This window comes from Choloepus didactylus, chromosome 1 (genome assembly GCF_015220235.1).
Source record: "Choloepus didactylus isolate mChoDid1 chromosome 1, mChoDid1.pri, whole genome shotgun sequence".
In the NCBI taxonomy this organism is placed as follows: domain Eukaryota; kingdom Metazoa; phylum Chordata; class Mammalia; order Pilosa; family Megalonychidae; genus Choloepus; species Choloepus didactylus.
This window is the reverse complement of record NC_051307.1, coordinates 94,934,965-94,946,132: the sequence shown is the minus strand read 5'-3', so window position 1 is coordinate 94,946,132 and position 11,168 is coordinate 94,934,965.

Below are 11,168 nucleotides of genomic sequence, written 5' to 3'. Positions count from 1 at the left end.
CTACAACTCAACCACAAAAAAACAAACAACCTAATTAGAAATTGGGCAAAAACTTGAATAGACATTTCTCCAAAGAAGACATAACCAATAAGCATGTGAAAATATGTTCAACATCATTAGCCAATAGGGAAATGCAAATCAAAACCAACATAAGATACCACTTCACATTCATTAGGATGACTATTAACAAAAAAGCAGAAAATAATTGTTAGCAAGGATGTGGAGAAATTGGAACCTTCATGTATTGCTGGTGGGAATGTAGAATGGTACAGCTGCTGTGTAAAACAGGTTGGTGGTTCTTCAATAAATTAAACATAGAATTACCATATGACCCAGCAATTCCACTCTTAGGTACATACCCCAAAGAATTGAAAACAAGGACAGAAACAGATACTTGTACACCAGTGTTCACAGCAGCATTATTCACAATAGCCAAAATGTGGATAAGGAAAATGTGTCATGAACATACACTGGTATATCAGGCATAAAAAGAAATGAAGTTCTGATACATGTTACAACATGGATGAACCTTGAAAACATTATTCTAAGTGAAATAAGCCATGTACAAAGGAAAAATATTGTATGATTCCACTTACATGAAATATCTAGAAGAGGTAAATTCTAGAGACAGACAGCAGATTAGATGTTACTAGAGACTAGGGTAGAAATAATGGAAATTAATGCTTAACACATATAGAGTTCCTGTTTGAAGTCTGGAAATAGATGGTGGTGATGGTTGCACAAAATTGTGAATGTACTTGAAGTGTACACTTTAAAATCTTTAAAATGATCAATTTTGTTATGTATATTTTACCTGAATAGTTTTAAGAAAGTCTAAAGTGAGTGAACCTTATATTTTCATTAACAGCTCTCTTGATATGATTGACATGCCATAAAATTCACCCTTTTTAAGTGTACAATTCAGTGGTTTTTGGTAAATTTACAGTTTGTGCCATCATCACAATTCAATTTTAGAAAAATCTGTCCACCAAACAGTAACTCTACACTTATTCACAATCTTTCCCATTCTCTCACCCTAGCCTCCACCCTAGGTAACAACTAATTTACTTTCTATCTCTAGGGATTTGCCTATTCTGAACTACTAATACATGTGGAGTCATATAATATGTGACCTTTTTTTACTGGCTTCTTCCAATTAGCATAATATTTTCAACATTCATCCATGTTGTGGCATTTATTAATACTTCATTTCCTTTTCTTGACAAATAATATCACACTGTACATATTTGTACACATTTTCTTCATCTGCTTATCAGTTGATGGTCATTTGGGTTGTTTCTGCTTGTTATACTATCAAATTTTTTTGTATGCTGCATCCATCTTACTTTGGTTAAGCCACTAGACAACACACTGACCATCCCCACCACCCTTGGATCCCCCAGTCCCTTTACCTTTTTGTGCATGTTTGCTGTAAACTAATGAATCCTTGACTCCCACAGGAAATCTAACCTCCATCTCTGGACCACGATAAAGGCACAAGCCTACAAGTCCCTCTTGCTCTGTTTATGCACCTCCTGCCAGCTGGTTGAGCCATACATGTTGATTGCACTTCCCATCGACCCCTCACAACACCCCTCTCTCTGGGACCTGTGAGTAACAAACTACCTTTTCTCATGCATTATGACTTCAGTTTACCATTGTGTCACACCTGTCCTCCATCTGGACCCAAATTTAAACTCCAACTTAACTAATAGGGAACACCGCTTTTTAGCTATTATGACTAAAGCTTCTATGAACATTCACATACAAGTTTTTGTGTGGATGTATGTTTTTATTTATCCTGTGTATATATTTAGGAATGGAATTGTTGTCATATGGTGTTCTAGTTTGCTAATGCTGCCATTTTGCAAAACATCAGAAATGGATTGGCTTTTATAAAGGGAGTTTATTTGATTACAAAGTTACAGTCTTAAGGCCATAAAGTGTCCAAGGTAAGGCATCAACAATCGGGTACCTTCACTGGAGAAAGGCCATAGGCATCCGGAAAACCTCTGTTAGCTGGAAAAGCATGTGGCTGGCATCTGCTTGCTCCTAGGTTGCATTTCAAAATGGCGTTCTCCAAAATGTCAGCTTTCAATGGCCATCTTCCAAAATGTGTCTTAGCTACAGCTGCAAGCTCCTTCTGCCTGAACTCCTATAGGGCTCAGTGATTTAATTAAGGCCCACACTGAATGAGTGGGGCCACACCTCCATGGAAACATTCAATCGGAGGTCACACCCTAACCAAAAGTGTCACTCACAGTTGGGTGGGTCACATCTCCATGGAAACAACCTAATCCCAATATCCCACGAGACTGGATTAAAAAATCATGGCTTTTTCTTGGGGGACATAATATATCCAAACTGGCACATATGGTAACTCTATTTAACATTTTGAAGAATGGCAAAGCTGTTTTCCAAAGTGGCTAGACCATTTTACATTCCCAACAGCATTGTATTAGGCTTCCAATTTCCCCATATAGTAGTCAACACTTACTGCCTACCTTTTTTATTTTAGCCATTTTAGTGGATGTAAAATACCTCATGGGTTTGATTTGCATTTTCCTAATAACTAATGATATCAAACATCCTTTTAGGTACTTATTGACCAGTAGTATATCTTCTTTGGATAAATGTCTATTCAAGTCCTATGCCCACTTTTTTTTTTTTTTATTAATCATTTTATTGAGATATATTCACATACCACGCAGTCATACAAAACAAATCATACTTTCGATTGTTTACAGTACCATTACATAGTTGTACATTCATCACCTAAATCAATCCCTGACACCTTCATTAGCACACACACAAAAATAACAAGAATAATAATTAGAGTGAAAAAGAGCAATTGAAGTAAAAAGAACACTGGGTACCTTTGTCTGTTTGTTTCCTTCCCCTATTTTTCTACTCATCCATCCATAAACTAGACAAAGTGGAGTGTGGTCCTTATGGCTTTCCCAATCCCATTGTCACCCCTCATAAGCTACATTTTTATACAATTGTCTTCGAGATTCATGGGTTCTGGGTTGTAGTTTGATAGTTTCAGGTATCCACCACCAGCTACCCCAATTCTTTAGAACCTAAAAAGGGTTGTCTAAAGTGTGCGTAAGAGTTCCCACCAGAGTGACCTCTCGGCTCGTTTTGGAATCTCTCTGCCACTGAAGCTTATTTCATTTCCTTTCACATCCCCCTTTTGGTCAAGAAGATGTTCTCCGTCCCACGATGCCGGGTCTACATTCCTCCCCGGGAGTCATATTCCACGTTGCCAGGGAGATTCACTCCCCTGGGTGTCTGATCCCACGTAGAGGGGAGGGCAGTGATTTCACCTTTCAAGTTGGCTTAGCCAGAGACAGAGGGCCACATCTGAGCAACAAAGAGGCATTCAGGAGGAGACTCTTAGGCACAAATATAGGGAGGCCTAGCCTCTCCTTTGCAGCAACCGTCTTCCCAAGGCTATGCCCACTTTTAAATTGGGATATTTGTCTTTTTATTATTTGAGTTGTTAGAGTTCTTCAAATATTTAGATACAAATCCTTAATCAGATATGTAATTTGAAAATATTTTCCCCCATTCTGTAGGTTGTCTTTTCACTTTCTTGATGTTATCATTTGCAGTACAGGAGTTAAATTTTATAGTCCAAATTATCTATTTTTGCCTCTTTTCCATTTGGTGTCATATCTAAGAAATGATTGCCTAACCCAGTGTCATTAATATTTATTCTTATGATTTCTTCTAAGAGTTTTATAATTTTACCTCTTATATTTACATCTATGATCCTGGTTGACAGATTATAATATCAGGGCTGTGTGTACAAGAAATTAAAGATACTTTTAGGGTTGCTATGGAATCTTTCTGGTTCTCAGACTGTGACTTGAACTGAGTTAAAGAACCTGAGCATGGCCTTTTGTGTATGGTTTCTTTCACTTAGCATAATGTTTTCAAGGTTCATCCATGTTGTAGCAACTATCAGTACTTCATTCCTTTTTATTGCATTGTCTGTATAAACCACATTTTGTTTACACATTCATCAGCCGATGGACATTTGGATTGTTTCCACTTTTTGGCCATTATGAAAAATGCTGCTATAAACATTTGTGTATATAATGTTTGTATGAACATGTTTTTATTTTCTCTTGGTCGTATGCCTCGAAGTGGAATTGCTGGATCATATAACTATATTTAAGATTTTGAAAAACTGATAAAATATTTTCCAGTGTTTGCATCATTTTACATTCCCACCAGCAATGTATGAGGGTTTCAATTTCTCCACATCCTTACCAACACTTATTATTGTCTTTTTTCTTTTTTAAAGCCATCCTAGTGGGTGTGAAATTGTATCTCATTGTGGTTTTGATTAGCGTTTCCTTAATGGCTGACATTGAGCCTCTTTTAATGAGCTTATTGGTCATTTATATATCTTTGGAGAAATGTCTAATCAACTCCTTTGTCCATATTTTTTTCTTCATTTTTATAGAGATTTTTCAGATACCATACAATTATCCAAAGATCCAAAGTGTACAATCACTTGCCCCTGGTACCCTCATACAGCTGTGCATCCATCACATTTAATTTTTGTTCAATTTTTAGAAACTTTTCATTACTCCAGACAAGAAATAAAGTGAAAGATGAAAAAAGAAAAAAAGAAAAGGAAACTCTAATCCTCCCCATCCCTAACCAACCCCCCTCAATTGTTGACTCATAGTATTGATATAGTACATTTGTTACTGTTTATGAAAAAATGTTGAAATACTACTAACTGTAGTATATAGTTTGCAATAGGTATATAGTTCTTCCCTATATGCCCCTCTATTATTAACTTCTAATTGTATTGTCATACATTTGTTCTGGTTCATGGAAGCGATTTCTAGTCTTTGTACAGTTGATCATGGACACTGTCCACCATACGATTCAGTTTTATACATTCCCATCTTTTGACCTCCAACTTTCCTTCTGGTGACATATATGACTCTGAGCTTCCCCTTTCCACCTCATTCACACACCATTCGGCACTGTTAGTTATTCTCACATCTTGCTACCAACACCCCTGTTCATTTTGAAACATTTAAGTTCATTCTAATTGAACATTCTGCTCATACTAAGCAACCACTCCCCATTCTTAAGCCTCATCCTATATCTTGGTACCTTATATTTCATGTCTATGAGTTTACATATTATAATTAATTCCTATCAGTCAGACCCTGCAATAATTGTCCTTATGTGTCTGGCTTATTTCACTCAGTATATTGCCCTCGAGGTTTTGTCATCAACCCATTTTTTTTTTAATATGGTTTTGTTCACTCACCATACATTCCATCCCAAGTAAATAATCGATGGTTCTCTGCATGGTCATACATTTATGTGTTCACCACCTTCACCACTATCTATGTAAGGGCATCTGCATTTCTTCCACAAGGCAGGCGAGAGAGTCAAAGAAGGTAGAGAGGCAAAAGAAAGAGGAAAAAAAAAGACAGCTAGGAAGCAGCAAAAGGAAAAATAACCTTAAATCAAAGTAGAATAAAGAATCAGACAATACCACCAATGTCAAGTGTCTAACATGCCTCCCCTATCCCCTCCTCTTATCTGCATTCACCTTGGTATATCACCTTTGTACATTAAAGGAAGCATAATACAATGATTCTATTAGTTACAGTCTCTAGTTTATGCTGATTGCATCCCCCCCCCAATGCCTCCCCATTTTTAACACCTTGCAAGGTTGACATTTGCTTGTTCTTCCCCGTAAAAGAATATATTTGTACATTTTATCACAATTGTTGAATAGTCTAGATTTCACCAAGTTACACAGTCCCAGTCTTTCTTTCCTCCTTTCTTGTGATGTCTCACATGCTCCCCACCTTCCTCTCTCAACCGTATTCATAGTTACCTTTGTTCAGTGTACTTACATTGCTGTGCTACCATCTCCCAAAATTGTGTTCCAAACCATGCACTCCTGTCTTCTATCACCCTGTAGTGCTCCCTTTAGTATTTCCTGTAGGGCAGGTGTCTTGTTCACAAAGTCTCTCATTGTCTGTTCGTCAGAAAATATTTTGAGCTCTCCCTCATATTTGAAGGACAGCTTTGCTGGATATAGGATTCTTGGTTGGTGGTTTTTCTCTTTCAGTATCTTAAATATATCACACCACTTCCTTCTTGCCTCCATGGTTTCTGCTGAGAGATCTGCACATAGTCTTATTAAGCTTCCTTTGTATGTAATGGATCGCTTTTCTCTTGCTGCTTTCAGGATTCTCTCTTTGTCTTTGACATTTGATAATCTGATTATTAAGTGTCTTGGCGTAGGCCTATTCATATCTCTTCTGTTTGGAGTACGCTGCGCTTCTTGGATCTGTAATTTTATGTCTTTCATAAGAGATGGGAAATTTTCATTAATTATTTCCTCTATTATTGCTTCTGCCCCCTTTCCCTTCTCTTCTCCTTCTGGGACACCAATGATACATACATTATTGTACTTTGTTTCATCCTTGAGTTCCCAGAGACGTTGCTCATATTTTTTCATTCTTTTCTCCATCTGCTCCTTTGCGTGTAAGCTTTCAGGTGTTTTGTTCTCCAGTTCCTGAGTGTTTTCTTCTGCCTCTTGAGATCTGCTGTTGTATGTTTCCATTGTGTCTTTCATCTCTTGTGTTGTGCCTTTCATTTCCATAGATTCTACTAGTTGTTTTTTTGAACTTTTGACTTCTGCCATATATATGCCCAGTGTTTCCTTTACAGCCACTATCTCTTTTGCAATATCTTCTCTAAACTTTTTGATTTGATTTAGCATTAGTTGTTTAAATTCCTGTATCTCAGTTGAAGTGTATGTTTGTTCCTTTGACTGGGCCATAACTTTGTTTTTCTTAGTGTAGTTTGTAATTTTCTGTTGTCTAGGCATGGTTTCCTTGGTTATCCAAATCACGTTTTCCCAGACCAGAACAGGCTCAGGTCCCAGAGGGAAGAAATATTCAGTATCTGGTTTCCCTGAGGGTGTGTCTTAGAAAATTGCTCCACCCTTTGATGCCTCGGGTCACTGTGCTTTTCTGCCCAGCAGTTGATGCCTGTTAGCCTATAATTCTTGACTGGTGTGAGGAGGTATGGCCGTGTTCCCCCAGGCTCTGGGGTCTGGTTCTGAATGGAAAGGGGCCCACCCCTTTCCTCCTAGAGAAGACAGACCCCTCAGGTGGAGGTTATTAGCATTTCAATGGTCTCTCTCTCTGCTTGTGCTGTCTCCACCCTTCCCAGAGTCACAGCCCTGGAGACTGAATATGACTGGGGCTTTCTCCACTGAGCTGAAAAAGAAACAGATAGTCCCCTTCAGACCCAGTCCAAGGCGAACCTCTGGCTCTCCAAGGTCCATCGTCACCCAAAGCCTCTGTCTGTTTTTTGGGGCTGTGTATTTGTAGTGAGCAGTTCACACTCACTACTTAAAACTCCAGTTGGAGCTCAGCTGAGCTATATTCACTTGCTGGGAGAGAGCTTCTCTCTGGAACCACGAGGCTTTGCAGCTCGGGCTATGGGGGAGGGGGTCTCACGACTTGGATCCACAGGTTTTACTTACAGATTTTATGCTGTGTTCTCGGGCATTCCTCCCAATTCAGGTTGGTGTATGATGAGTGGATGGTCTCGTTTGTCCCCCCGCAGTTATTCTGGATTATTTACTAGTTGGTTCTGGTTTTTTGTAGTTGTTCCAGGGGGACTACTTAGCTTCCACTCCTCTCTATGCTGCCATCTTGCCCCGCCCATCCATATTTTTTTTATAATTCGTTCTACTGCAGCAGCGGGCCAAGAAAGATGGAAGTTAGTGCTCTGCAAAAGCAGGAGGTGGCAGGGGGTGGTTATAAGGATTAGGATAAGGAGGGTGTGAGAACAGAGTTTCAGCAAAGTCTTGTGACACAAGGGTGGGGAGATTTTTTATCAACAGTGATCAGGGGAGGAGAGTTTCAATGCTCCATTTCCAATACATTTTTTCCTCCCCTGGGGAGGTCTGATGACTTTTAATGACGATCCTGGTCAAGGAAGCAGCTATGTGAAATCACTATGGAGAGAAGGGGGTCTGGGCCCTGTATCTCCACAATCCACCTCCATGCAGCAGACTGTGTTGACCATAAGTCAGACACTGCATTCATAGACAACAGAACACTAGAAGTTGCCCCCACAGAGACAACTTCACAGAGAGAAGCTGCCATGGCCAAGAAAAGTAATGAGACCATTTAGACAAGGGGTCTACTGATAATTGCTGAATTCTACCAGACTAGCAGGGTATTCCATGTATTCCAATTCTCAGGGGTGATAGTCCAAGGAAGGCCAGTAACTCCTGAAGATGGCAAATCTGTGCAAACCTAACACTGGGTTAGATTGTGGGAGTGAGTTACTGAAACCCACTGTAGGAAGGTATTTGCTAGGTGAAAAGAAAGATATTTATGAGGAACAATAAGGGGTAATTCCTGCTGATCTACCAATCTACATGCTAGAGTTCCATTAGTTGACAACAAGGAACCAGGCAGAGGAACATTATGGGGAGGTTTAAAATACCAGATATTCTCCCTCTGCAAATCTTCAGAGTTTATTTACCATTACATTGTTAATCTGGGCATAAGAAGGGTACAGTCATGCATAGGGTTCCCATGGGAATAGGAGGTCCCAGATTAGTGATAAAGATTTTAACAGGCATTGAGGTCTTATTACATTATTTTGGGTAACTCCTATTCCCAGGAACTTCGGATTCTTGATCAATGCAGCTGCATAGGCCAGCACCAAGGCCAATTGGCCTCATTTTCCCTGTTTTGTATGGTCTGAGGAAGAGGCAATAACAAATTATTACTATTTCCCCACTTAGGCTGTAAAGTGGCTGGCCCTTTAACTTGGATTCTCAATGCTTGCATTGGTCCTGCTGTTAGGATTTCAGTAGAAGCTGGGTCTGCAGCTCTTAGTGTGGAGTTCAGGTATGTTAGGGCCTGATAAAACCTTTTTGTTGTAGAGATTTTATAGTCCATAGTCCATGCTTGGGTCATTTGTTCTGTGAAAGGGAACCCTGATCACTGTCTATTTGTGTAGGTTTGCCATAAAGAGCACACACCCTTTCCAAACAGCTGATGGTCCTTTGCCCATATTTTAATTGGGTTGTCTTTTCATTGTTGAGTTCTAAGAGTTCTTTATATATTTTGGATCCAAGTCCCTTATTAGATATATGATTTGCAAGTATTTTCTCCCATTCCATGGTTTGCCTTTTCACTCTTAATGGAGTCCTTTGAAGCACAAAATGTTTTATTTTTGAAAAAGTCTGACTTATTTTTTGTCACTGTGCTTTTGGTGACATACTAAGAAACACTGGTTAATCAATGGTCCAAAGATTTACTCCTGTATTTTCTTCTAAGAATTTTATAGTTGTAGCTCTTATATTTAAATCTGTGGTCCATTTTGAGCTAATTTTTGTTTGTGGTGTGAGTTTGGGTCCATTTCTTTTCTTTTACTCCCCTTCCTTCCTTCCCACTTTCCTTTCTTCCTTCTTTCTTAAATTTCTTGAACTTGATAATTGCACTTAAGGTAATATTCTTGTTTATAAGAAATATACATGGAAGTATTGTGTTCAAGGAATAAGATGTGTGCAACCTGCTCTCAAATGTTCAGAAAATAGAAAGATGATAAATTGGCACAGCAAAGGTGGCAAAATGTTAAAATTCGTGGATCTGGGTATCTGGGGGTGGATGGGTGGAAGTACGTTGAAGCTCTTTGTATGGAATTTGTATTACTTTTGCAACTGTCCTGTAGGTTTGAAATTATTTCAAAATTAAAAGTTTAAAAGAAAAAGGTGGCTGGGATTTTGATAGGTATTGTGTTAAATCTGTGTATCAGTTTGGATAGTTTTGCCATCTTAATAATATTAAGTCTTCCAATCAGTGAAGATGTCTTTCCATTCATTTAGGTCTTCTATTTTCTTCAATAGTGTTTTTTAGTGAACACGGAAAATTTAATTAATGAATTATTAACTAGCAAATAATATTTATTAAAAGAGGCTAAAGAGAATAGCAAATAAAATATCTAGGAATAAATTTAATTAAGGATGCAAAAGACTTGGATGCAGAAAACCACAAGTCATTATTGAAAGAAATTAAAGAAGACCTAACTAAATGGAAAGATATTCTGTATTCAGGGATTGAATACTTAGTATCATTAAGACAGCAATACTACCCAAAGTGACTTACAGACTTAACACAATGCCAATAAAAATTCCAATAGCCTCTTCCACAAAAATGGAAAAACTAATTATCAAATTCATATAGAAAGGCAAGAGACTCCAAATAGCCAAAACCACCTTAAAAAAGAAAAACAAAGCTGGAAGACTCACACTTCCCAATTTCAAAACTCATTACAAAGCTACAGTAATCAACACGGAGTGGTACTAGAACACAGACAAACATATAGATCAATGTAACAGAATCGAGAGCACAGAAATAAGCCCACGAATCTATGGCCAACTGATTTTTGACAAGGGTGCCAAGTCCATTCAATAGGGAAAGAATAGTCTCTTCAACAAATGGTCCTGGGAAAACTGCATATCCACATGCAAAAGAATGAAAGTGGATCCCTGTGTCACACCATATTCAAAAATTATCTCAAAATGGATCAAAGACCTAAATATAAGAACTAAAACTATAAAACCCCCAGAAGAAAACATAGGGGAACATCTTCAGGACCTTGATTTAGGCAATGGATTCTTAGACTTTACACTGAAAACCTGAGCAACAAAAGAAAAAAATAGATCAGTGAGACTTCATCAAAATTAAAAACTTTTGTGCATCAAGACATTATCAAGAAAGTAAAAAGATGACCAACAGAATGGGAGAAAATATTTGGAAGCCATATCCAAAAAGGGTTTAATATCTAGAATATCTAAAGAACCTCAACTCAACAACAAAAAGCAGCCCAATTTAAAAATGGGCAAAGGGCTTGAATAGATATTTCTTCAAAGAGTATATACAAATGGCCAATAAGCACTTGAAAAGATGCTCAACATCATTAGCCATTGGGAAAATGCATATACAAATCACAATACTCTCTGCCCTAATCAAGATGGTGGCATGAGTTGCTCCATCCCTCCAGGAAAGCTTTGAACAAGCAGAACTGGCAGAAACATCTTTTTCAAATCTCCAGAAAACAGTTAAAAGTTTCAGTAACAG